At 43.5% G+C, this 27,679-nt stretch overlaps 1 protein-coding gene across 3 annotated transcripts in view; it reads right to left on the bottom strand.

The window, feature by feature from the left end:
• Positions 1 to 27,679, bottom strand: part of PLAG1 (PLAG1 zinc finger) — a 50,903-nt gene that overhangs the window by 19,145 nt on the left and 4,079 nt on the right. The window lies entirely within an intron of this gene.

The raw sequence follows: 27,679 nt of genomic DNA on the forward strand, positions 1-27,679 counted from the left end.
TGCAGCCACATGTGACCACCCCTCCAGTAAGATAGACAGCTGACACCGACGTGATAACTGTTACTAGCCTCTATCCCATGTGGCACAGATCTGAATCACTGGGGATGCAAACACACGGGCCCCTGTTCTCGAGGTGCACAGGAGCTGCAGCTACAGGAAAGACGCCTATGTCAGGGCAAGCAGCGTGCCGGTTAAAGTCAAAGCTGCCCTAAGGCGGTATTAGGGTGACCACTCGACAGCAAAAGCAACATTGTACGGTATAAACAAGTGACAGAAGATCAGAAAAGGAGCAGAATACCGTGGACTTTTGCCCTGAAGGATGTACAACATAGATGGGAAACGGGGTGTGGGGAGCATGCCAGTTAGCCAGGACTCACAGGTCACCCCTGCGGATTACAGAGTCCAAGGTGACCCGTGCCGCACAGTTACAGCCGTCCTAAGGGTTCAGATGCGAAAAGTGCAGGGACCGTCGCGCTCATGTACTAGCGATGAGAAGCAAGTGTGAGACAGCGAAGGGGTCCACGGCACTGAGAACAAGTACGGGGGAGGTGCAGGGGCGGGGACTTCAATGGGGTGCAGGAAACGTGCTGGACGAGCACACAGCACAGAGCTGAAAACCAGCAAGAAGCAGCCTGTCCCAGAGAGAGGCCGCCTGTGAGCCGACAGTGCTGACAGAGGACATGCGGGGGGGTGGGGGGCAGAGCTGGCTGAGTCGCCTCCTGTCACTCAGGGCCAACCCCGTTACCGGTGGAGCCTCCTGACCACCACGGTAGGACCAAACCAGGCCATTTAGAGGCCGAGTGGCAGGCTGAGCATCGAGAAGGAAGGAAAAGGTGGCACAACCCACAAAAAGACAGAGCTGCTAAGGGTTCCGGAGCGCCCCTGCCACTGCTGCACAGAGGTCACCACTCAGGCGTGAGGACACCAGCCTCCAGCAAGGAAGAGTGTGGGGCGGGGCGGGCGGTGAGAGGCCGGGGCCGGGAGGACGGGACGCACCTCCACGTGGGTGCCAGCGGAGGGCCAGCAAGGGACTTGCAGCGAGGAGGAGACAGCTGGGCGCTGGAGGAGAAAAACGGTAGGGCGCTGATTAGAGGCGGCGTCGGGGTGCCTGGCGGGAGAGAGCAGAGAACGCTGCGGGGCTGAGGATAAAGAGGCAGGGGAGAAACGGAGACAAGACAAACCATGGCCAAGAAAACGGACACGCTTTCCTCGTCCATGATTGCAGACCTAAGACAGATGCGCACTCACCAGGCAAGTTTTTTCTGGTGAAAGGGGTAAGCGATGCAAGGAGTTTGCTTAACTTGGCCAGTGTCCACAGAGCCCAGCGAGAGGGGTGCATCTGGTAAGGAGGCAGGGAGAGCAAGGCGCTTGGCCTGGGGACAGCAGCCGAGGTTAGAGGGACCCTGCGGAGGACAAGAGAGGGGTGTCCAGGGGCATCCCTGAGGCTTTCACAGAAACACACTTGCCATAAAAAATTATATTTCTTAAGATACAAGGACGTGATGCACAGCACAGGGCATAGAACCAATATTTCATAATAACTTGAAATAGATTAAAATCTATAAAAGTATCGAATCACTGTTACATACCTGAAACCAATATAACATTGTAAATCAACTCTACTTCAAAAAATGATTTTAAAATTAATTGAAAAAATTAAGTGTCTTAGTTATTGCTGTTGGGAGTGTAAACCATTGAAACTTTTCTGGAATACACTGTGGAAATAGGTAGTAAAAGCTAAGCGTACATGTATGGTGATCTGATAAATCATTTCTAAAAGTATAAGGAAAAAAGCCGAGAAACGAAGATTTAAGTACAGGCATATTTTAAGAATAAAAGTTGATAATGTCTAATAAAAGGGGTAAAGTATCATATGTCTATATGATAGGATAACTACACAGCCATTAAAAACATGCATTTAAAGAACATTAAGTCACATGATTAAACACTGATATAATGCTAAAATTTTTAAAAGCAGGACATGGAATATACTCTGATTCCAATTTTGTAAAGTCACACTTAGAACTACTCCTCCCCACTCCGCCACAATACCTTTAAATGTACCTCGGTAAGTTATTAAAAAATTAGCAAGATGTAGGCTTTATACTCTTCCGTATTTTACAAATGTCTTACTTTTATAATTAGAAAAAATCTTTTTACCAAAAAAAAAAAGTTTTTGGGGAAAAAAAGAACTTGGATCCATACCTCAGTCCATATCACAAATAGATCATGGACACAAACTTAAAGCCCAAAACTATAAAAATGCGAAGAGGAAACAAAGATAAACATCTTGTGACATTCAGTCAGTCAAATATTCCTTGGTTACAATACTAAAAGCACAACCCATAAAATAACAAATTGATAAATTAGATTCCATCAGACTTTAAAACTGCTCTTCAAAAGGCAATGTTAAGAGAATGAAAAGACAAGCCACTAGAAGACTAGAAGAAAAACTTTGCTAAGCGTGTGTAAAGAAGTTGTATTCAGGCTATAGAGAGAACTTCCAAAACTCAACAATAATAAAACAACCCAGTTAAAACATGGGAAAATATGTGAATCGACATTTCACCAGTAAAGATACATGGATGACAAATAAGCACATTAAAAGATGCGCACCATCACTGGTCATTAGGGAAATGCAAATCATACCACAAGGAAATACTGCTTTCTACACACTAGGATGACTACAATTTAAAAAAAAAAAAGGACTTTCCTGGTGTCGCAGTGGTTGGGAATCTGCCTGCCAATGCAGGGGACACGGGTTCCATCCCTGGTCTGGGAAGATCCCACATGCCACGGAGCAACTAAGCCCGTGCACCACAACTACTGAGCCCGTGCTCTAGAGCCTGCAAGCCACAACTACTGAGCCCATGTGCCACAACTACTGAAGCCCGCGCGCCTAGAGCCCATGCTCCACAGCAAGAGAAGCCACTGCAATGAGAAGCCCACGCACCGCAACCAAGAGTAGCCCCCGCTCGCCACAACTAGAGAAAGCCCGCCTGCAGCAACGAAGACCCAACGCAGCCAGAAACCAAAGAAAAAGTGACCGTCTGATTGTATCAAGTGCTGGTGAGTATGTGAGACAAGTCTAACTCATACTGGCAAGAAGGTAAAAATGTACAATCACTTTTTAAAAGCTTGGCGGTTTCTTGAAAAGTTAAGTATGTGACACAGCCATTTCACACCTAAGTATTTGCCCAGGAGATGTGAGAACAGATGTCTATACAAAGATTTATACATGCACATTCATAGCAGCCTCATTTGTAACAGTAAAAAACTAGAGACAACCCAAATGTCCCTCAATGTGTGAATGGATAATCAAACTGTAACAGGTTCATGCAACAGACTAATAACCAGCAATGAAAAGGAATATACTACTGATACACACAGTAACACGGGTGAACCTCAGAATAATCATGTGCAGTGAAAGAAATCAGGCAGAAACAAAGAGGACATATCGCGTGACTCCATTTATGTATGATTCTAGGAAATACAAGATAATCTGTAGTGACGGGAAACAGCTCAGTAGTTATTGGGGACTGGGTGGGATCGGGGGGCATCACTCACAAAGGGACATGAGCAAACTTTTGGGAATGACGGTTATGTTCACTATGTTGGTTGTGGTGATGGTATCAGGGATGTATGTCGCAACCTGGCAAACTGTACACTTTAAATATGTGCAGTGTATTAAATATCAATTATACTTCAATGCAGTTATGAAAAAGGCCAAGTTTTCGTACTGAGAGAAACTTAAAATTGATGAGGCCAAGAAACAAACTCTTCTTATGAATTTACTGAAGTTCGCAAAAAAAAAAAAAAAAAAACACTTTTCTGTGAGATGATAAACTCATGGCTAAATCCTTTATGAGGGTTATGACACAAAATGGCTAAAATCTTTTCTCCCCATGCGGAGGGGGAAAAAAAAAAAGATGAGCGGGCTACTGGCCTCACTGTAAGGGTCACACTGAATCCTTACTAGAGAGGATAGATGTCGAGGTAGTTCTTAGAGCCACATTCTCAGCTGCCGCCCTTGGAGGAGGCCAGCGCAGCTCACCTGTCCCTTACACACTGGCACATCACGCGCCGTGATTTAAAGGCTCCGGGAATACACTGGAACTGGAACTGAGACGTACAAATAATAAACAGTTCTGGGATAGGTTCCATTTATCAAATACCAAAGGAAGTACTCACTGGAGAGTTTCACTTCAGCCTGGGTACAGGTCTTTTAAATATGTTAATTAGTGGTAGTCTTAAAAAAGAAAAGTGTCGTGCTGACTAGTAGGCCTGCCTTTGAGTCATTAAAAAATTAAAGTAACTGTTGAGCCAAGACGACAAAAGTATGAGTAAGAATTAGCCAAGCCTGGGCAGGTATGGCAGGTGGGGCATTGGACACTGTTGGTGGATCTGGATAACTTCAGGCAATTGGTTATTTTTGGAGCCAAGAGTGACAGAGACAGAACGAAGCTGGAGATGGTGGAGGAGTCCTGTACGACTCATGTTATCGAGGGCTGAACATTTTAAATTATTCTCATGGGGCTTCCCTGGTGGCTCAGTGGTTGAGAGTCCGCCTGCCTTTGCAGGGGACGCGGGTTCATGTCCCGGTCTGGGAAGATCCCACATGCCGCGGAGCGGCTGGGCCCGTGAGCCGTGGCCGCTGAGCCTGCGCGTCCGGAGCCTGTGCTCCGCAACAGGAGAGGCTGCAGCGGTGAGAGGCCCGCGTAACGCAAAAAAAAAAAAAAAAAAAAAATTATTCTCATGGTTTACAAATTCTCCTAAATGTAGATGCCTGAATAATGTGCTCCCTGCACCCCCATCCCCAGCCACGTTTTTAGATTATGCGGCAAACAGCCAACCTTTCTGTGTCGTGTTGCCTTCCGAAACAGAATTAAGTGGTGATTTTCCTATCAACTTTTTTAGGTTAGCATTTTTTTTTTTTTTTAAAAGAAGTGTGACCTTGACCCTGCAATCCCACTCCAGGGCATATATCCAGAGAAAAACATGATCCAAAAGGATACACGCACCCCAATGTTCATTGCAGCACTGTTCACAATAGCCAAGACATGGAAGCAACCTAAGTGTCCATCGACAGAGGAGTGGATAAAGAAGATGTGGTACATATATACAATGGAATACTACTCAGCCATAAAAAAGAACGAAATAATGCCATTTGCAGCAACATGGATGGGCCTAGAGATTGTAATACTGAGTGAAGTAAGTCAGACAGGGAAAGAGAAATATCATATGACATCGCTTATATGCGGAATCTAAAAAGAATGAACTTATTTATAAAACACAAACAGACTCACAGACTTAGAGAGTGAGCTTCTGGTTACCAGGGGAGAAGGATGGGGGAAGGGATAGTTAGGGAGTTTGGGATTGGCATGTACACACGGCTATACTTAAAATGGATACCCAACAAGGACCTACTGTAGAGCCCAGGGAACTCTGCTCAATGTTATGTGGCAGCCTGGATGGGAGGGGAGTTTGGGGGAGAGTGGATACATGTATACGTATGGCCAAGTCGCTTTGCTGTGCACCTGAAACTCTCACAACAGGTAATCGGCTCTACTCCCACATAAAATAAAAAGTTAAAAAAAAAAAGAAATGTGACCTTCCTCAATTATAAACTCACTTTAGCCTTTGCAGTGTTTGCTGATAGGTAATTAACAAAAAGGGATTTTAAACCCATCAGTGTGAGGCCTTACACGGTTCAGAGCCAGAGTATGGGGAACAGTGGCACAGAGGCAAAGGACTTGCTTTTTGAGAATCAGAACTGGGTTTGAATCCTGCCGGACCCTTACCTAAGTGTAATTTCGGACAATTTAGTGTCTCTGCAGGATGGGGATGAACGCCGTGCGGTCCTGTGAGAATTCACCAAGGGGACGTACCTGAGGTCTCTAGCAGGGCTCTCAGGGCTCAAAATGCAAAACTCTCCTATTCGGTGGGTGACTCAGGAGTTAGTGCTGCCCCCAAACGACCAGATGTGCACTTGAAAATAAGGGTTCTTTTTTTTTTCTTTTCTGGCACAGGCTCCTACATAGAATCACAGCCAACAGAATCTTTGAAGGACAGACGAGTGCAGGACTCCAAGTGAAGAACGCTAACCTGTCACATGTGATGTGAGGTTCATATGAAAACTGGTATTTGGTGAAGCAGTGTACTTTTGATCGCCTCGTCTCTGTGAGAGAGGTGGGGTGTAGCCTAAATCTCATGGTGGTCATGGGCACAGATAATCCCATGTCACTGATAAACAAAACCAATCTGCACGGAGCCGGCAGTCACTTTGCGAGTTGTGTTGAACGGCATTTCAGGGAATATGTGACTGCTGACCTTCTGGGGATGGCGGACTGACCCCTGCTTGTGGCTGAACTGTGGTCAGAGATTCTAATGCACCTGTGGAAACATGACGATGACTCAAAATCAGAGAAAACAGCTACTTTATCAAAGTACGTAGTAAACCAACATTCCATACTGTGAACACTGCAGCGTGGGAATGTCCCTGTCACGTGGCATCTCGAATTCGTCCCCTCCCCTCGTTCTGCTGAAACCGAAGCAGGGTTGGCAAGGGTTTGGGAACTGAATGCCGTGCTGCAGAGCCAGGCGGGTGGAGGGATTAGAAAGGGAGGGAAGACACAGGAGGAGATGGCAGTCCACATGTACTCAGGGAAGGCTGACCCCACCAAGAGGGCTGCTCCAGCAGACAGGAACTCCCCCTAGCTTCAAACAAGCAACTCGTGATCTCTGAGGTTTCTAAGTAATCGTACGTGCATTCCTCTCACACTCCTGCTCATCCCGTGCAGAGGAAATGTTTCGAAACACTAGATGTCATTTTAACTCAATAATTTACACTGGGCCCACCTTGTCAAGCTCCCTCCAGCAAAAATGCAGTGTTTGCCAAATGTATCTACAGGTACCTGTCACAACCCTGGACTTGCCTGTTTTCTTTTTCTTTTTAAAAACTTTACTGGCATTGATGGAGTGGGAGTTTTGGATGAGCAGATGCAAACTATGATATACAGGATGGATAAACAACAAGGTCCTGCTCTATAGCACAGGGAACTCTATTCAGTATCCTATAATAAACCGTAATGGAAAAGAATATGAAAAAGAATATATACGTGCATAACTGAATCACTTTACCGTCCAGCAGAAATGTACACAATGCTGTAAATCAACTCGACTTCAATAAATTAAAAAAGCCAAAAACTTCACTGGCACTGATCCTGAACATGATGGAGTGATGATACAGAGACCCGAGTACGTATTTCTTCGTGTATTAACCTATGCAACATTAACATGCCTTGTGGCCTTTCTGAACCTTAATATCTTTAACTGTAAAGAGAACACAGTCAATTCTTGATTAAGCGGGATAACTGAGAAGTAGGGTCACAAGTGGCCAAAGAAAATCATGAAGAAAACAAAATTAGTCACAACAGTACACCGACTGGTGGTCCTTTTGCTTTTTAAACTGAAACCTATTTGGATAATATAAAACTAGGGGTCAATCCACGCCGGAGGCAAGGGGAAAAAGGGGCTTTGGGGGTAGTAACAAAAAGAGCAAAGAGACTCCTGGTTCTGTCTCCAGTATCTTCTACGGGGTCCCAGCGAAGGCCGCAGGGTAAGCACCCTCGGAGCTGAGATCTTGCCTTTTCTTATCTGCTTCCATATGCCTCCTACCTAGAACAGTGGATGCACAAAGGAGGTGCTCAAATATTTGCTGAACGAAGAGGAGGAGGAAAAGAAGAAGGGAAGGAGGGAAGCCTTCCCTCCTGTTGGCCACATGGACCTGTGAAGGAACACAGTGGTCCACCGTCCTTGACTGCCTTTGTGAATGACGACGAATAGACTGAATGCTTTAAATCTGAAAACTCTCTCAGGTCTCCCTCGGGGCCCGGCAGCCAAGAGCACCTGCTGTCTGTCTTGGCTTGGCCCAAGCTCACCGACACCAGGATGCTGCAGTCACTGTGCCACCTGGTGGTCATGCCTAGAAATCTCGTCTTCCTCCATAGAGGAGGGCAGTCCCCCCACCTGCACAGAGGGGGAATGGGATGTCCGAACACACTTACCGATAAATACGCACTACTGTACATAAACTGGACAACTAATAAGGACCTACGGCAGAGCACAGGGAACTCTACTCAACACTCTGTAATGACCTATACGGGAAAAGAATCTAAAAGAGAGTGGCTACGCGTATATGTAGAACTGATTCACTTTGCTGTACAGCAGAAACTATCACAACCTTGTACATCAACTATACTCCAATAAAAATTATTTTTAAAATGTAAAAAAAAAATGTCTCTAAAAAAAGAAAACTGGGGGTGAGAGAGGTGAGGTGTGGGCCTGTTAAGTGTGGCTGGAGAGGCTGGAGTGTGGCCCAGAGTGGGGAGCAGGACAGGGGACAGCGCCCGGCCTGGGGAGAAGGGGCTACGGGGAGGCGTGGTCGCTGCTTTTTGCCTGGAGCCAATGGTACCTTAGGGAAAGGCAAGGCTAGGAGGAGACCAGGAGGTTATGAAGGGCCTGTGCTTTTGGAAGCCGAGTAGGCGAGGGAAAGGCAGGCTTGTGATTATGGGGTCAAGGGGACCAGCTGTGAGCCCTTGGGTGAATGACTTACCATTTCCCAGCTTGGGTTTCCTCAGCTGAAAAGTGAGATAATTAAACCCTACAGGGTTGTTATGGGGAATAAGTGATGTCGTGTGTAGAGCACATACCGCAGTGACCAGCACTCAGGAAGGGCTACACTATCCATGTTAAGAAACAGCCGATCGGGTGAAGACCTTGAACGGCAGCTTATCTGACAGACGAGGGAGAAGCAGCAAAGGCTCCGAAGGGCAGGTGAGGACAGAGCAGAGGCCCAGCAGGAAGGCCACTTACAACACACAGGGCTTCGAGGAGGGACTCCTCCTTTACAGGATGGACGGAAGAGGGTGGCCCGCCGAGGGAACGTCCTTGAATAGGAGGAAAAACCAGGAAGAGAGTAATTCATGCAGACAGTGGTCAAGGTAAGGACCACATCCTACTCCCTTTTGCGTGAGTGATACGCAGGCTTTTAGTAAAATCTTGGGAAGAACTATGTCAGGGGATGGAGGAACCGGGATGGATCACTGAGGTTGAGGAATCAGCTGAACCTGAGAAGTCCGAGGCTCCCAGCACGTATTGCTCTTTGGAGAAGTGGCACCAGCTGGAGGGCGAGGGGTAGAAAAAGAGAGAACCTTCCGTCACCACGTGCTCCTTGTTTTTACAACAGCAGAGGCTTGACGCGTTAAGGGCTGACGGGAAGGACCAGGTAGAGAAGGAAAGGCTGAGAGAAAAAGAACAACAGATGAGAGGGGATGGCACCCAGAACACAAGAATACACAGGAGGGGGCTTCCCTGGTGGCGCAGTGGTTGAGAGTCCGCCTGCCGATGCGGGGGACATGGGTTCGTGCCCCGGTCCGGGAAGATCCCACATGCCGCGGAGCGGCTGGGCCCGTGAGCCATGGCCGCTGAGCCTGCGCGTCCGGAGCCTGTGCTCCGCAACGGGAGAGGCCACAACAGTAAGAGGCCCGCGTACCGCAAAAAAAAAGAATACACAGGAGGACGGGGTGTGTGCAGACGCCAGAGTGGGACACCCGGGTGCAGGCAGAGGACAGAGGGGACAGAAACTAGGGCTGCTGCATGAAGAGGGGACCCCGGGGCACAGTCTGCAAGGAGGAGCGGGCGCCGGCCACGTGGGCAAAGGACATGAGAACGTGCCCGACGACCAGCCAGCAGAGGACACGGCCTTTCAAAACATCCCAAATGCAGGTTGTGTTGAAGTTGGTTCTGAAGATTATGCTGGTCCTCCGTTTCCCCCGTGTGGTTCTGCCTCCGTGTGGACGTATCAAGTCCTTTGCCACGGAAGAGCCCCAGGCAACGCCCATCAGTCCCAAACTGCCCGATTCCTTTAGAACAGTGAGGGGAACCCGCCAACGTGAGCACGGGCACAGGAAACCAGGCTGCTGAGCCTGAGGAGCTGCGGCAGTTTGGTGCTGGGGGGCGGGACCCGGGGAGGGAGGGACAGTCCCGAGGCAGGGCTGGCCGTGGCCGCGCTGCGGCACCAAGTCACGGAGGGGCAGGCCTGGGGCTCCGCTGCCGCTTCAGGACGACTCTGCACGCACGTGCGGCCGCCGTTGCGTCACCTGGTCGCAGAGGCCAGCGGTTCAAGGGCCAATGACACGTGGCAGAGCGTTATACAAATGGGAGGTACTCTTCGGAGGTGCTGTAATTTCAGAGCGTCTTGATTAGGACGTTTGAATGTTTCTAAGACTTTAGACTTCTAACCGACGTCCCCCCAGATAGTTAAATGGCGAAAGGTACCGAAAGAGGTGCCAATCTGAATCCTTATGTTTTAGAAAAGGAATTGTCGGGTAACGTGAATAATTACTCCCTTAATTTATGTGTTTTGCAAATTCCGATTAATTCAGAGTTTGGCAGGTGAGCTTCTCCCCCCCTCAGCTTCCCATGAGCTTGTAGTATTAATACACAGTGATCTTTCATTTAAGCTGCAACATCCATGACCTAAAACAGAGAGGGAGCAAGAGAAAGAGAAGGAACACAGGTTCTGAACATCCGGAGTGATTGTTCCATATGCACGCGCATCACACACTTCAGAACGGAGGTGGGCGCCGTGCCTGCCCTCACTCAGGGCCAATCTCTCAGGCAAAACCACAGCAGGTTGGGTGGCTGAGATTTTTGGCCCAGGGAAGATTAGCAGCCTCAGGTGTCAAAGGCAAATTAATGACGGCGGCAAGAGGGGACAGCTAAGTGGGGAAAAGATATGAAAGATAAATACACACGAGAGAAATAAAAAAGCATGGACGGTGGTCACGGCCACGCTGGGGAGGGCTGAGGAAATGCGCATTCCCACGGCGACTTGCAAAAGTCAAACTGGCCACGCGACTGCCGAGCAAAAGACGGCACTTATCATTTTCTCCACTCATTCATGCCTAAGAATTTATCTGAAGAAAATAACCTGAGATGCACATAACGATTTATGCACAAGACCATCCATCACTGCATTATGTGAAGACTAGGAATCAACTACCTGGCCGACCACAGGGACGACTAAGTAAAATATGGTGCTCATTCAAAGGATGCTCTGAATTCAAAGGTGCTCATTCAAAGGAGTCCAGCTTCTGAGGAATATGTACATAAAAGTACACGGGAAATAACCTTTATACGGTGTTAGGATACAAAACAAGGAAGATCCCAATTCAGTTTACAAAAGTATTACACAGGTTGAAAGAAAAAAAATACCAGAAGGAAATACCTGTTAATATTGAACCACATTTTTGACGATGTGAACGTCAATATTCCACCAGAAATAAGGGATCACATATCTAGATTTACCACACATATATCAATGTCATTCTTATTGCTTGTAGCACTTCATTCAAAATTTACTTCTTCCACATTCCAGCTTCCCCACTTTTCTTTCTAGGAGACTTCAACGTGTTTGGAGGCAAAAAGCAGAACCTGATTCTGACACAAAATGAGGGGCCACAGAAGCACGTCGAGTAACCCGACAGGGATGCAATTAGCAAAATCCAGACTTGTGGGAAACTCTATGGGACAAAACCAAAACCAAACCGAACTGAAAAACCCACTTCTTCAACAAGGAAATTTTAAGAGGTGGGGGGAAGGGAACAGGTAACGTGGAGGTCAAAATAGACTTGAGAGATGTGTCAACTGATTATATAAACAGGCTTATTGGATTTGAATCATGCAAATTGTTAAAAAAAAAAAAAAAAACCTAAGAGACAACTGTGGAGATTTGAACACTAAGTAGATATTTGATGATATGAAGGCATTATTGTTCTTTTGGGATGTGACAGTTGTATTGTGATTATATCTTTAAAAAGAGTGTACATTTTGTACATACCAAAAATATACAAGTGACATGAAATAATTTTGTATTAAATTAGTGGGCAGGAGAAGGGGTAGGTGTGGGTAGGAGGACCTAGTCACTGAGGTGATAACTGCTGACACTGATTATGGGTAGGTGAGGATGCATTCTACTGTTCTCTCCACTTTTGATTTTTCAGTATTTTTGAAATACTCTATAATAAGAACTTGTACAAAAAAATCTCTGAAGGCAGCACTAAACTTAACCTCCACAGTAAACCTATATGTGATATCCTACAAACTCTGCGGGTGCTGATGGTGACGAAGCCAGAAATGATTTACATGCAGTTTCTGACTCTCACAATTTCTGTGAAGGACGGAGTCCATGAGATCGTTTCTGAAATCCTGACACAGAGTCACAGGCCAACCAACCGTTCTACACACTCTACTGAAGCCAGGCAATTACTGCTCGGAGTCTGAGAGGATGTAAAAGTAACAGGAACAAATACCTTTATTAGTCATGGCCTTTCAACTATGTAAATTATTTTCTAGAAATAAATATTCTGGGAGAGGGTTTTCAACATTCAGGCTTTCAAGCAATCATTTAGCATACAATGACTGGGTCATTTTTAACCGTAATGAGGGTAGAGGACAAATCAGTCTAGCAAGATCTGAGAACTGTATCGGGCTGGGAGGGGGCTGGACACAGTGGCCCGAAGGCGGCAGGCGCCCCACAGGGGAAGGGCCCCGAGTCACAGCACAGGGGAGCACCTGCCGGGCTTGGCGATGGGGGGTGTGTGTGTGGTGCGTGTGCACAGACATGCTCACGCACGTGGAAGCCCCACGTGGCGAGGTCTGGGAAAGGAGGTGAAGGCACGAAGGTCTGCAGGAGAAAGGACGGCGGGATGGATGGAGGTGGCAGAGTCCAGCTTCCACCTGCTTGGTCTGGAGAATCTTGAACATCTCCACTGGCCGGAGAAAAAGAGCCAGTGGGGTGAACACATTTCCATGCTCAATGGGACAGGAAAAGAGATGGTGAGCCTTGGGCAGGAGAGCACAGTTGCTCGGCAGCCAAGAAAAGAGGGGATGAGGGGGCAGAGATGGGGTTGGTGGTCAGGGAACAGGCTGCTGACAGGCAAGCCTGAGAGACTCAGTCTTCTCAGTGAACCTGGGCAGAGTTACCTAATGTCTATTATAAATTCTAATTAGCTCTCTATTAGACTATTAGCTATTAATAGGTTAGTATTAATTAGAACATAAAATAATAGATATTCCTATTCTATCAAATATTACAGTAGGATATAAATAAAAGGAAAACATGAATCATGCAACAAATTAATACTTGTCTATTACTAGACCATTGGACTCTTAGAGGTCCTAGTTCTATTAGAGGAACTATTATCGCTGTTACCATTGTCAGGTAGAATTTCGCAGAACTGAGTCGACAGGGCTGATAGACAATGAGGACCGTCTGAGCACGTATCTGAACCAGGTCCTATGCTGAGTCTTTTCCGTGCATCCTCTCGTTTACTACTTGTACTTGGCTACTCCTCTGAGCCTCCTTTTCTCCCTCCTGGAACTCGAGGAGCTCAGCACCCATCTACGGCCTTGTGATGAGCCTGGAAGGAGTGGCCAGGTGTGAGCGCGCTGGCTGGAAGCGCGGAGGGAGCGCCTGGTAACAGCCTGGTAACGCCAGGTGATCGCTGCTGTTCCGAGTTCCCCACCTGGCTCTCCACGGGGCTCCCACAGAAGCTTCCAGGCTCCCTGGACCCCGTGATGAAATGGGAGCAGCACAGGGAGGCAGGTGGCGGGCGAGGCCCACTGGGGAGGTGAGGGAGGCCTGGCTCGCGGTGGGGACAGGAGCCAAGCCGGGAGGGGCGGCCCCGAGGAGCGATGGGTGGGTGGGAAGCCGCGACCTGAGACTCCGCTTCGACTGTTTCAGCCCAGGAGCTGGCATCTCCCGAGGCTTCCCGTGCGCTCGCTGGGCAGAGGTGAGGGGCGATTTCATGACAAGCAAGACCCAGTTCCACGAATGGGCAACAAGGCCATCCAGCACTGCAAGTCCCAGCCAGCTGTGCACCAGGGCCGGAAGCCGGTAGCGAGCAGAGTCCGGGCCACAGCCATGGCGATCCTACTCCCGGACCCGGGAGACGGTTGCGATGACACTCACGTTACCCGCGGAGAAATGCAACTTGGATGGGAACGTACGGCAGCGTTCAGTCCTTTACTGAGGTTAAGGGCACTGAAGTCTGGCATTCCGTATGCAGCTGTGACCTGAGGGCGGCCTGGCGTGTGAGCTCCGCACAGAGGTCAAATGATAACGTCCGCTCAGAGATTCTCTCCGGGAAAACCCAGGGGGAGTCAGAACACGTCACCCCCGACCCGGGGCCCCGGGTGCGAGCGCAGCCACGGGAGGCGCAGGTGAGTTGCGTGTCTCCGTGACTCGGGGGGCTCTGTGCGCGCGCACGTGCTCTTCCTCAGCGGGTGTCTGTGCGCCTCTCCGCACACCATCTCTCCGTGTGCACGCACGTGTATGCACGTACGCCACGTGCCAGCTCCCTTTCGAATCTGTCTTGCTTTCCCAACTGGGGGCGTAGACATGTCTCTCCCGCTCTGGGTACGTGTGTGTCCCGCTCTCCTCTCTGGGCGTCTGTCTGTCTCCTGCAGGGTGTGTGTACGCGTGTCTCTCCCAGGCTCCGGGTGCCTCTGTGGGTGTCCAGCTCCTCCTGTGTACGAGGGTGAGTCTCCCTTCACATCCTGGTGTGAGTGTAACTCTGCCACCTCCTGCCTGTGTGCGTGTGTCTCCCTTTCATCCCCCCAAGGTGAGCGACCCACCCCTTCCTGATCTGTCTACTGACCCCCCTTTCTGGGTGTCTCTCTCCCCCACCTTCCACCTTCTGGATGCGTGTCACTGCATCACCAGTCTCCCCCCCCAGCCCACCCCGTGGGAGCACGGATCTCTCCCTGCTGTGTGTCTGTCCCCTCCCTGGGCCTGAGCTGGTGTGCTCTCTCCTCCCTCCGTCTCTCCAGAAGTACAAACAATAATTTATAGACAGAGAGATACAGCAGCCCCGGTGTACGCGTCTCCCCCTGACCCTTGTGGCTCTGTGTGTGTGCCTCTCTCTGGGATTCTGGGTCTCCCCCAGTTCCGGGTGTGTGTGTGCATCCTCCCCCCAGTCTGTCGTCTGTCCTTCTCGGGGGTACGTGCACTTGTCTCTGCAGACCCACTACAAAGCTGGCCTGCTGGTGGCAGACAGGGGGTCTGTGTGTACGCGCCGGAAGGGCCCAGGCGCGGGGGGGGGGGGGGCACCTGGCTCAGAGTCTGGCACGGTACCTGGCCTGCCAATCTGCTGACTCAGGAGGAGACGGGGCAAAGCATCTCGTACACGGGCGTGGACGTGGACATGTCCCAGGAGCGGACGCTGGTGCGGAGAAGTGGGCACGGAGGGAGGAGAGGGGGCCCAGGGGTGCCCAGGGCCTGCGGAAACGCCGGCGACTTGGGCCGGGCGGGTTAGAGGGGGCCCCGTGCAAGCTGCCGGAGGAGCACGGAGGGGAGGGGAGCACGACGCGTCTCCTGCTGCAGGAGGGCCGAGGGGGAACAAAAAGGAAAAGGTGCCACTGGCTGTGGTACCTGGGGGCTACTGATGGATGCTCCCTCCAAACACAGCCTCCAATGGGCGGGGCAGGGCAGCTCAAGGAGGAAGCGGTGAAGGGAACGGAGAGCGGAGGCCACGCTTCCAGGGAGCCTGGCAGCGACGGAAGGACGACGCAGGAGGGGGTGTGAGACGGCAGAGCGCTTCTAGGATATTCTGTTTCTGCCTGGGGAGGAAGGGTTGAACGCACCGTGTAGGTGGAAACCCCAGGATGGGAGAGGCGGGGGCAGGAACGAGGTGAGGGGCCCAGCTCCCCGCTAGGCCGACTCTCCCCAGGCCAGGCCGAAGGCCACCAGTTCAGAGCCGGAGTTAATGAGGCCCCAGGCGGGGAGCTCCTCTGCGACCTGGGGAGACGTATGAGGGGAGCACAGGAGAACGTTGGGTGCCGGGAATCGGGGATGAGAGGGCTGAGTGAAGGGTAAGAACGGAGGCCCAGCGAAGAGATGTGACGTGATGGCTTATCACCACAGACCCGGCTCTGAGCCTCAGGGGTCGATCTCTCAACAGCGGAGATCTGGTCCACCCTGACCCCAGCTTCCCTTTCCACCTCATCTGCCAGCGTTCTTTTCACTCACGACACGCTGGGCCCCCGTCACAGGGGAGCGCCCAGCATGCGCTGCAGGCCGGCACCCTCATCGTCCCCTCCTTCTTGGTTGTCCCCCCCCCACAGGCAACCCGACTCCCTGCGCCAGGACCACGTCTGTGCCAACTGGATCCTCCCACTGGCGGTAACTCCTCCTTCCCCTACGTGTCCACTTCGTTTTGTGTCTCTACGACAGAAGTACTAAGCCTACAACGGAAGTTCCAAGTCAACGTGGAAAGGATGGTTTCCTGACCAGGGGCCTGAAAGAACGGTAGGGCCGTTCACAAAAGGACTGAAGTCTGAGTTGCCAGTAGTAGGGATGCTGAGTTTGAGATGTCAATCGTCCATGCCTGGTGGTTATGTCCAAGAGGCCCCTGAAAATCAAGGTCTGGAACGTGCTAGTGAAAATGGGCTTAGTGAGAGAGATCTGAGTCACCCTCCCAGCAGTGGACCACCACTTCAAGCCTGGATTATACTAACGTTTTTGTAACGCTAGTCTCACACCCATGGCCTCGATTCACTCTGGATTCTGAATCGACTTAGTTTTCCGAACACCCGCCCCTGCTCCAAACGCTGCAGCGCCTCCTAAGGCCCAGAGCGCAGATGCCTCAGGCTGGCAGGTGAGGTGGCTCGCAGTCAGGCCGCAGCGCACCTTTCCAGTCCCACGTCGCGCTGCCCCCTAGCAAACCATCCTCTGCAGTCGGACTGGTCTTCTTGGAGACTGCTGACAAAAGCACACTGCTGCCTCCTAACCCCTGCTGAGACCACTCCCTTCACTGGCGTGTCTGCCCTCCTTCCCGCCTATTCCTGACTCACGCCTTGTTCAAAGCCTACCTCAAGTGCCACCTCTCCCCCTCCCTTGAAGAACTGCAATTTTTACTGTCAATATTTTCAGCTGTCATGATATAGAATTACATTATTTATTGAACGGAAACTATTCAAAAATGCAAAAAGAGAGGCTCATTCTGAAATCAGAAGGCTTTGCTGTAAATGTGTTTGAAAGCAAAAATTAGTAAAACTGTACCTATTTAAGATCGTCAAAAAAGAAAAGTTTAGGGACTTCCCTGGTGGTCCAGTGGTTAACACTCCGCACTTCCAATGCAGGGGCCGCAAGTTCGATCCCTGGTCAGGGAACTAAGATCCCACGTGCCGGGCAGCGCAGCCAGAAAGAAAATAAATAAATAAAATAAAATAAATAAAAGATAGTCTACTATGTTTAAAAAAAAAAAGGAAGCTTAGGTTTATATCTTTAAAAATCTCCTTAACTTAGTAAATTCATAAAAACTATCCCCCTTATCTAAAACTTTTAAAAATTAAGTGGACATGCAAGCACTTTCTAACTTGAGTTACTCAGTGTCAACTTTATGACTGAAATTTTTATTTTTACAACAAATCCATTTTTAAAATAAATATTTAAACTTCAATATGGAGATAATTTAGGTTTACTCTAGCAAATTAATGTATTTAGCTCCTATGGCTTGTCCAGTCTAAAGACTTACTCATAAAAAGCAACAGAATTCCAGTTTCTGAAATCATTACTGCTCCTTGCATACACATTATGCCTGCACTTCCTATCTCACAAGATTGCTGTAAAAATTAAGTGAGATAATATAGGTGAAAACAGAGATTGCTATCCAGCCGAAGTATTTTATGGCTGCCGCACAGTATTAATACTCAAAATATTTGGGGTGATATAATTTAAAAGTCATGTTGGCTAATGATTCGGGGGATAATTTAACCAATCAAGTTTAGTTTCTTTTTCTTTTAAACAGAAACAGTCTCTTTTGTGCTCATTTTTGGTTTTGCTTTTACTAGGAAGAACTTTTAACTAAAACTTGGCTAAAAGAAAAGATCTTATAATATTTCTCATCTTTAAAGGATCAAACCCTCTGCTTTCATATTTGATTAATTTCAAGCTGTATTTAGAATACTAGTCCAATTCCGCCTTTAGTGAAGTGACAGATGAAACAGATAAAGGTATTTATCTGTAAAAATGCCCAAATTTTGTTTTTGGCAGTTGAACACCATACTTCTGAATTGTGTAACCTTTAAAAATCTAGGTTTAGTACAGCGTTCAACACAGAGCACAGTATACTAAAATATCTTTAAAATTTATTGTAATATGCATGCTTATTTTCCAGAAGTAGTTTTGGACGTTATCGCTTAATAAAAAAAAAAAAAAAAAAAGCCCACAGAAAATTAGTGCAGACAGTACCGAGGCACTGCCATACACAGGGTGGCAGCACTGAGTGCAAAATACGTGCAAACAGCAGAACACTTGGAATGGCCAGCGCAGGCATACAAGTGCCTGCAATCTGATTATGAAAACACTTCTGAGACACACGGGTATTATGGTTTTAATTAAGAAATTCCTTTTAATGCTGGCAGAGGTATCATGCATTTTAGAAAAGCTCTTGTGAGTCAGCCTCTGAATATGATCGATTGCATTTCTCTCAAAACAAATTGCTTTCTCGTCCTCTTCCTTCACTGGCTGATAAAAGGTGAAATGGGTATGATGAAATTTAAGCGTCACAGCAGACCCAAGGTTTAGTAGAGCAACTGGATCTCTAGTATGTTTTTTTGTTTTGTTTTTGTTTCCCATTGAAACTAAAACAAAACCAAAAACAGTTCATCCATTTCTCCTACCCCCTACCCCTTGCCTCTGGCAACCACCAACCTGCTCTATGTATCTATAAACTTGGGGTTTTAAAAAAATTAATTTATTTATTAGATTCCACATATGAGCGAGATCATGTGGTATACATCTTCTTCTGTCTGACTTCTTTCACTCAGCATTAACACCCTCGAGGTCCATCCATGTTGGTGCAAATGGCAAGATTTCGTTCTTTTTTATGGTTGAATAATATTCATATACATATGCACCACACACCCACACACCCACCACATCTTCTTTATCCATTCATCCACTGATGGACACAAATTGTTTCTGTATCTTGGCTATCGTGAATAATGCTGCAATGAATATGCGGGTGCATATATCTTTTTGAGTTAATGTTTTTGTTTTCTTTGGATAAACACCCAGACGTAGAATTGTTGCATCATATGACATTTCTATTTTTAATTTTGTGAGGAACCTCCATACTGTTTTCCACAGTGGCTACACCAGTTCACGCCACCAAGGGTGCACAAGGGCTCCCTTTCTCCATATCCTCACCAGCACCTGCTACTTCTAGTTATTTTTTTGAGAATAGCCATTCTAACAGCTGTGAGGTGATATCTCATTGCAGTTTTGATTTGCATTTCCCTGACAATTAATGATGCTGAGCATCTTTTCATGAGCCTGTTGGCCATCTGTATGTCTTCTTGGGAAAAATGTCTTTTGCCCATTTTTAATTGGACTGTTTTCTTTGCTTTTGAGTTGTATGACTTCTTTATATATAGTTTGAATATTAGTCCCTTATCAGATATATGATGTGTAAATATTTTCTCCCATTCAGTAGGTTGTCTATTAATTCTGTTGATGATTTCCTTTGATGCAGAAGATTTTATTTTGATGTAATGCCACTGCTTCATTTTTGCTTTTGTTGCTTTTGCCTTTGGTGTCAGATTAAAATAGTCATTGCCAAGACCCATGCCAAGGAGCTTACTGCCTAGGTTTTCTTCTAGGAGTTTTATGATTTCAGCCTTATGTTTAAGTCTTTAATCCATTGAGTTAATTTTTGTGTGTAGTGTAAAACAGTCATCCAAGTTCATTCTTTTGCAAATGGCTATCCAGTTTTCTCAACACGAGTTATTGGAGAGACTGTGCTTTCCCCACTGTGTATTCTTGGCTCCTCTGTCATGTATTAATTGATCATCAAGGCGTGGGTTTATTTCTGGGCTCTCTGTTCTGTTTCATGGATCTATGTGTCTGTTTTTATTCCAATACCATACTGTTCTCTTATTATAGCTTTTTGTATAGTTTGAAATCAGGAAGTGTGAGGCCTCCAGCTTTGTTCTTCATGCTCAAGATTCCATTGGGTATTCCAGGTCTTTTATGGCGTCAACAAACAAACCGTTTGTTCTATTTCTCTGAGAAATGCCTTTGGAATTTTGAAAGGGATTGCAGTGAATCTGTAGGTTGCTTTATAATCTACAAAGAAATATGGACATTTAACGATATTAATTCTTCCAATCCATGAGCATGGGATATCTTTCCATTTATTTGTGCCTTCTTCAATTTCTTTCATCAGTGTCTTAATAGTTTTCAGCACACAGGTCTTTCACCCCCTTAGTTAAATTTATTCCTAGGTATTTTTTTAATGCAATTTTAAGTGGGATTGTTTTCTTAATTTCTCTTTCTGATACTTCATTATTAGTATATAGAAATGCAATGTATAGATATTTTTTGTAATGATTTTGTATCCTGCAACTTTACTGAATTCATTTATTAGTTCTAATAGTTTTTGGGGGGAGTCTTTAGGGTTTTCTATATAAAGTTATCATGTCATCTGCAAGTAGTGACAATTTTATTTCTTCCTTGCCAATTGTCTTTTTCCTGCCTAACTGACCTGGCAGGACTTCCAATACTATGTTGAATAAAAGTGGCGAGAGTGGGTATCCTTGTTTTTTCCTGATCATAGAGGAAAAGGTTTTCACCACTGAGTAGGATGTTAGTGCTGAGCTTGTCATATATGGTCATTATTATGTTCAGGTATAATTCCTCTATACCTGATTTGTTAAAAGTTTTTTCTTTTTTAACCATAAATGAATATTGAATTTTGTTAAATGCGTTTTCTGTATCTATCGAGATGATCATATAATTTCTGTCCTTCACTTTGTTAACGTGGTGTATCATACTGATTTGTGGATGTTGAACCATCCTTGCATCCCTGGGATAAATACCACTTACTCATGGCATGTGGTCCTTTTAAAGTGTTATTGAATTCAGTCTGCTAATATTTTTTTGAGGATTTTTGCATCTATGTTCATCAAAGATATTGGTTGGCCTATAATTTTCTTTACTTATGGCATTCTTGTCTGGCTTTGGTATCAGGGTAATGCTGGCCTTGTAAAATGAGTTTGGAAGAGTTCCCTCCTTTTCTACTTTTTGGAAGAGTTTGAGAAGGACTGGAATTGCAGGCATACCTCGGAGATATTGCAGGGCTGGTTCCAGACCACTGCAATACAGCAAATATTGCAAAAAGCAAGTCACATGATTTTTTTTTGTTGTTTTCCCAGTGCATTTAAAAATTATGTTTACACTATACTGTAGTCTATTAAGGGTGCAATAGAATCATGTCTTAATAAACAATGTGATTAAAGAATACTTTATTGCTAAACAATGCTAATCATCATCTGAGCCTTCAATGAGTTGTAATCTTTTTGCAATAGTAACATCAAAGATCACTGATGATGGATCACCATAACAAATATAATAATAATGAAAAAGTTTGAAATATTGTGAAAATTACCAAAATGTGACACAGAAGTGAATACTGTCGGAAAAATGACACCAATAGACTTGCTTGATGCAGGTTGCCACAAACCTTTAATTTGTAAGAAACACAATATCTGTAAAGCACAATAAAACGAGGCATGCCTGTAATTCTTCTTTGAATGTTCGGTAGAATTCACCAGTGAAGGTGTCTGGTTGATCCTGGACTTCTGATTGTTGGGAGGTTTTGATTACTGATTCAATCTCCTTACCAGTAATCCATCTGTTCAGATTTTCTATTTTGTCATGATTCAGTCTTGGTAGATTGTATGTTTCTAGAAATTTATCCATTTCTAGGTTGTCCATTTGTTGCTGTATAACTGTCTGTATTACAAAGTGGATCAGCTATACGTATACATATATCCCCCATCCCCTCCCTCTTGCGTCTCCCTCCCACCCTCCCTATCCCGCCCCTCTAGGTGGTCACAAAGCACAGAGCTGATCTCCCTGTGCTATGTGGCTGCTTCCCACTAGCTACCTATTTTACATTTGGTGGTGTATATATGTCCATGCCACTCTCTCACTTCGTCCCAGCTTACCCTTCCCCCTCCCCATGTCCTCAAGTCCATTCTCTCATAGTAGTCTCTTATGATGCTTCGTATTCCTGTGGTATTAGTTGTGCCAACTCTTTCATTTCTTATTTTATTTATCTTAGTCCTCTTTTCTGGGCGGGGTGAGTCTAGCTAAAGGTTGTCAATTTTATTTATCTTTTCAAAGAACCAGCTCTTAGTTTCATTGATCTTTTCTATTATCTTTGTAGTCTCTATTTCATTTTTTCTGTAATCTTTTATGTTTCCTTCCTTTCTTTTTCTAGTTCCCTGAGCTCTTTTTCTAGTTCCTAAAATATCCCTAAAAGTTAGGTTGCTTATTTGAACAAGAAGATATAACATCTATAAATATTTACGTACCCAACATAGGAGCACCTAAATATATAAAGCAAATATTAATGGCCCTAAAGGGAGAAATAGACAGCAATACAATAATAGAAGGGAACTTTAATACTCAACTTACATCAATGGACTGATCACCCAGACAGAAAATCAATAAGGAAACACTGGCCTTAAATGATATATTAGACCAGATAGAGTTAACAGGTATTTGCAGAACATTCCATCCAAAAGCAACAGAATACACATTCTTCTCAAGCACATATGAAACATTTTTCAAGACAGATCATATGTTAGGCCACAAAACAAGTTCCAATAAATTTAAGAGAACTGAAATCATATCAAGCATCTTTTCTGACCACAATGGTATGAAACTAGAAGATAATTACATGAAGAAAACCAGAAAATTCACAGATATGTAGATTAAACAAAATGCTACTGAGCAACCAATGGATCAAGGAAGAAATCAAAAGAGAAATTAAAAAAAAAAAACCTTGAGACAAATGAAAATGGAAAGGTAACATACTAAAATTGATGTGATGCAGCAAAAGCAGTTCTAAGAGGTAAGATCATAGCGATAAATGCCTAACTCTAGAAGAAGAAAAGTTTCTATGTAGTATAGATTTAAAAAGATAACCTGAGCTAGATTAAGAGTGCTTCAAGGTAGGAACTTCTTTTAAGAATAATATGATCTAGGGAACAGGAATTCTCTTATTAAATAAAAGCAGTTAAAGTTTTGAAATAACTATCTTAATTAGGTTATAATGTCCAAAAAAGACAGGGTTTTAAGGAAAACAGTTACACTACTTAAAAAAACAAAACAAAACCCAAAAATATACCTAAGAGTATTAAATGCTTTAATGATTAAAAAATTCAACTACAATGAATATTCAATTGATGTAGATAAAAGCAATACTAAACCATTCATCTCCATTTTTCTTTGAAAACTAACTATAATAATTGAATATGTTATGATTTTTGAAGTAATTTTGCCCATGTATTTGAAAAGTACATTTTCATTAACTGTCAAAGGATAGATGTTTAGGAACTTCTGTAAACTGCCAGATTTTATATGTGTTCACTTTTGTTTACAAACTTTGAGGCACACAAAAATCGATTCGGGTACAGAAACAACTTTCAACTACAATTCCCTGTATTTCAGCAGTACATCAAGTTATCCTGTTAAATACTTAAAACCTTCGTTCTATGTCTAATTAAAACGATTACTGGATAGTTTACTTCCATTTTGATTTGGGTAAACGATTATGATGATATATTTTACCTGTAATATATTTTAAGATGTGATGTATACCAAATTATTACTAAGGAATACCTGTCTTACACAATTTTCTTATAAGAAAGCTAAAGCAAATTACATGAGAAGCTAAACCTGATATGTGTACTTTACACAGGGCATAGTTAAATCAGTTATTTGTTTGCATGGCAGCAGCTCTGAGGATGCTCAAATTTTATGAAGCAGAAAAAGAAAAGCATAAAATATCACTAACTGCTGTTAGAGGTGTGCCTTACACTCACAGGCATTTTGTTGGAAACATTTTAAACTATTCCAAATAAGAATTACTAGGGCTGCTTCCACCACTCTTGGTATAATCAACATACCTATTTTATTATATATCTAATGCTATTTTAGTGCTGAAACACTGTGCATTTGAACAGTAATTTTCAAGTAAAATTCTATTAATATTAGAAGAGAAACATAATTGAAACTGAAATTTTACCCAATTAAATTACTTCAGACAATAACAAATTAGAAAAACACATGAAAAACATTTTCTCAGTTTTATTTAGAAGATAATTTTAGAAGTACAAGGGAAGCAAATTCATGTTTGAGAGGTAGCTTATAATCAGATATGATGATCATATTAATATTTATTTTTTAGGTTATAATAGATCTTACCCAAATATATAAAGTGACAACCCTCCCATAAACTGTAAATTTAGAGCAAATTTAGTTTTAAGGTAAAGGAGCTAATTTCTCTTCTTTGGAATGGAACAGTTATAGAAACTGTTTGGGAATTTGCACAAAGTAGCTTAAAAAAGGTAATGCTCTCTTATATAAAACAGTATTTTCATTTCATTGCCTAAACTTGATAAAAATAAAACCTTTTACTATAACTCTTTTGGAGTATAATGAAAAGTGATGCGGGCTCTGTGTAATTCCAGCATTAAGACACTACAAGAAAATAAAATCAAGTTATTGAGAAAATCTAGCAAGCTAAAATTCAACTGGTGCTATTTTGAACCTGCACATTTGAACTACCTCAAGCTTTCAGGTTCAATTTCTTAAAATTCTTCTGATCAAGAACAAGTGAATCAACTTTTTGCTAAAGTATCTTCAAATGAACAAAACTGACTAAAACATTTTTCTAATTTTGCCTATTAGACAAAGGGACTAAATTCCTCGTTCTCTAATTTCTAGTTTAACAGTCTCCAAAAATGTATCTCAAAATTAAAGGCTCTAAGGTCAAACTATTGATTAAAAAGACAATCTTTTTAAAAGTCAAGTGGCAGCCCTTTAGTTGTAGCATTTCATCTGAGAATTAACATTCCCATATTCAGAAACTAAAAGATAGGATATCATAAATAATCAATAAACACATGTGCAATTCCAATACTGGTTTGAGAAAATAATTCAAACATTTAATATCTGAAAGCCTCAAATGAGTCTCTCACTCTCAAAAAAAAGGTAGCGCTCAAGACTCTGCAATGACAGATCATCACAATCTGTAGAGACCCATGAAGAAAAGATGCCTCCTCTACCCTCAAAGTATTTTCTGATATTGAAGGAAAAGCCCACTCCCGAACATAATACTGTAATAGGTCTAGATTCTCCTTCAGAAAATCAATTGCTAATTAGTAAATGGGAAGGAAAATTCCTTTAATTGTCAGCCTACACCTAAAAACATTCCAGAAATTAAGAAGTTTGTGAATGTTCTTATCTTTACCTTGTGAGAAGCTTTTTAAATGTTATGAAGTCTGTAAGAAATGATTTAAATTGCCCTAAAAAAGTCCACAAAGTACACTGTTCTTATACTAAGGTTTTAAAATTTATTTCACTAACTTAACGGAAAGTTTTAAACTTTCTGATGAAGAATGAAGAAAATAATTTTCAACAGTTTCTAAGATTTTTCAGAACACTTCACTTAGGTACACATTTAAAATAATCTTTAATCTTTAAAAAAAAACAAAAAATCGTTTTTCCTTATTTAAAAATAAAGAATTCCAAATAACCACTACATATTATTCTTAAATTTAATTTAGTTTAATACAAGTCTAAAGATATGGAGGGAAAACTTTTGGGGAAACTATTTTTAAAAGGTTATAAAACCAGCAATTTGTATTACAAATACTCTCTTATAGATCCCCCAATTATCACTCTCATTTTGGGGGGGTAAATTTATTATTATTTGCTTTGTATTTAGTTATTCTTTATTCACAGAAGTCAAATTTTAAATTTACCATGATTATTATTTAATCTGATATTCTCATCCACTAGTTCTTCCCCACTAATTTTGGACATTTTAGTCCATACTTATGTTCTTGTAATACACTTTCATTACTGAAAACTCATTTTTTTTAAGACATCAAAAAAGAACACTTTTGCTTTCTAACACATTCATATTTCTAGGTTTTCTATGTATTTAGATTAGGAAAAGTTTTCACTTAAAAAAAAATACAGGGAAACATTTCAAGCCAGTTGCTCCTCCTATTAAGCTAGGACATAACTGCCTGAATTCATTCATTCTGTGCAGGCATACCCATTTCTTAGGTTGCCATCTCAAATCCCCCCCCCACACACCACTGTGGTTAGTTTTAATACCATGACCCTGCAGTAACTCTGTTTACAAGACATCCAGGGACTTATAAACACTAACAATTTTAATGCAGTATCACATCACTTCACTTTTTAAAAATGAGATATTATTTGTTTTCTGAAATTGTGACTTTGTTTTCTGATAAGCATTAAAAAAAAAAGAGCAAAAACCTTAACACTTTAACAACAACAAATACCAGTACATGCACAAAATCAGAAAACAAAAATACCAAAGCACCTTTGGCAGTTCCTCACCACCCATACCCTTGTCAATACCACCCTTGGTGGAAAAGGTGGAGACAGGTGGGCACCCAGACTAGAATGCAAGTGACTGGGCAGTAGGCCAAGTGATTTAAAAGTAAAAATCAAATCATGGCCCTGCAATCATTTCTGCCAGGTTTTCACACATGTATATTTCTCATAGCTTCAAATGTGAAGTACACACCAATACTTTCATAAAATGTTATGGTCTCAAATTTTGCATTTAATTTCTCAAATTAAATTTAAAAATTAAATTTGCTAATGAGATATAAAAATTGCCCTGTATAAATGAAAAGTAGTAACACAGTAGATGTCAGGTTCAAGCTTTTCAAAAAAAATTAGGGACTGAAATACATACAAAAGTAAAAATTAGTTGCCTCCAAAGTGGTCTTATTGTACAATGGGAAAGAATTCCCCTGCATGGATTCTAAAATCATAGTTAACTTAACTGTTCATCAATCCAGTGTACCCTGCCCTCACATTTAACTTATTTGTAAATACTTTTCCAAGGCTACCTAAACAGTTACTAATTGGTTAAATATGCTGCCTACATTAATTCCTGTTAAAATTAAAGAAATCAAAGGTCCATTTTTGTTCTTTTGCAGTGTCTGATATATTTTTAAAGTATTTGATGTTTCAGATAAGGTGTTTATCAGGTTCTTAAAGCATTTAGAAAATGGCTCAAGGGACAATTTTTAGCCCTTTTACCTTTAACATATTCATTATATTGGGTTGTGTTGAACAGATTCAGTTGTTCCTTCCTTCTTCTGAAACTCTTCCCTACTCAAATAACTTAAGAATCTAAGACATTATCAACATAAAGAGGACAATTTGTTATTTATTTCCTATACATTTGGAAACACATCAAAAAGAACAAGTATTCCAGGTTGTGTAAGTAAAGTTATTCAGTAGAACTTTTTTCTTTTTTCTTGGGTGTGTGTGTGCATGTGTGTGTGTGTGTGTGTGCACGTGTGTGTAACAGGTAATTTTTTATATATATTATTTTTCCAAAGAACAAGATTCTAAATAAAAAACATTAAAACATTCCTGGAAGGAACCAATATTTTGATTACACAGCTTAAGGGGCAAATGATTATCAAAACAAAACTTCAAAGATCGCTATAGATACATGTTTCAGTTCTCAGGCTTTTCAAATCT

This window comes from Tursiops truncatus, chromosome 17, assembly GCF_011762595.2.
Source record: "Tursiops truncatus isolate mTurTru1 chromosome 17, mTurTru1.mat.Y, whole genome shotgun sequence".
NCBI lineage: Eukaryota > Metazoa > Chordata > Mammalia > Artiodactyla > Delphinidae > Tursiops > Tursiops truncatus.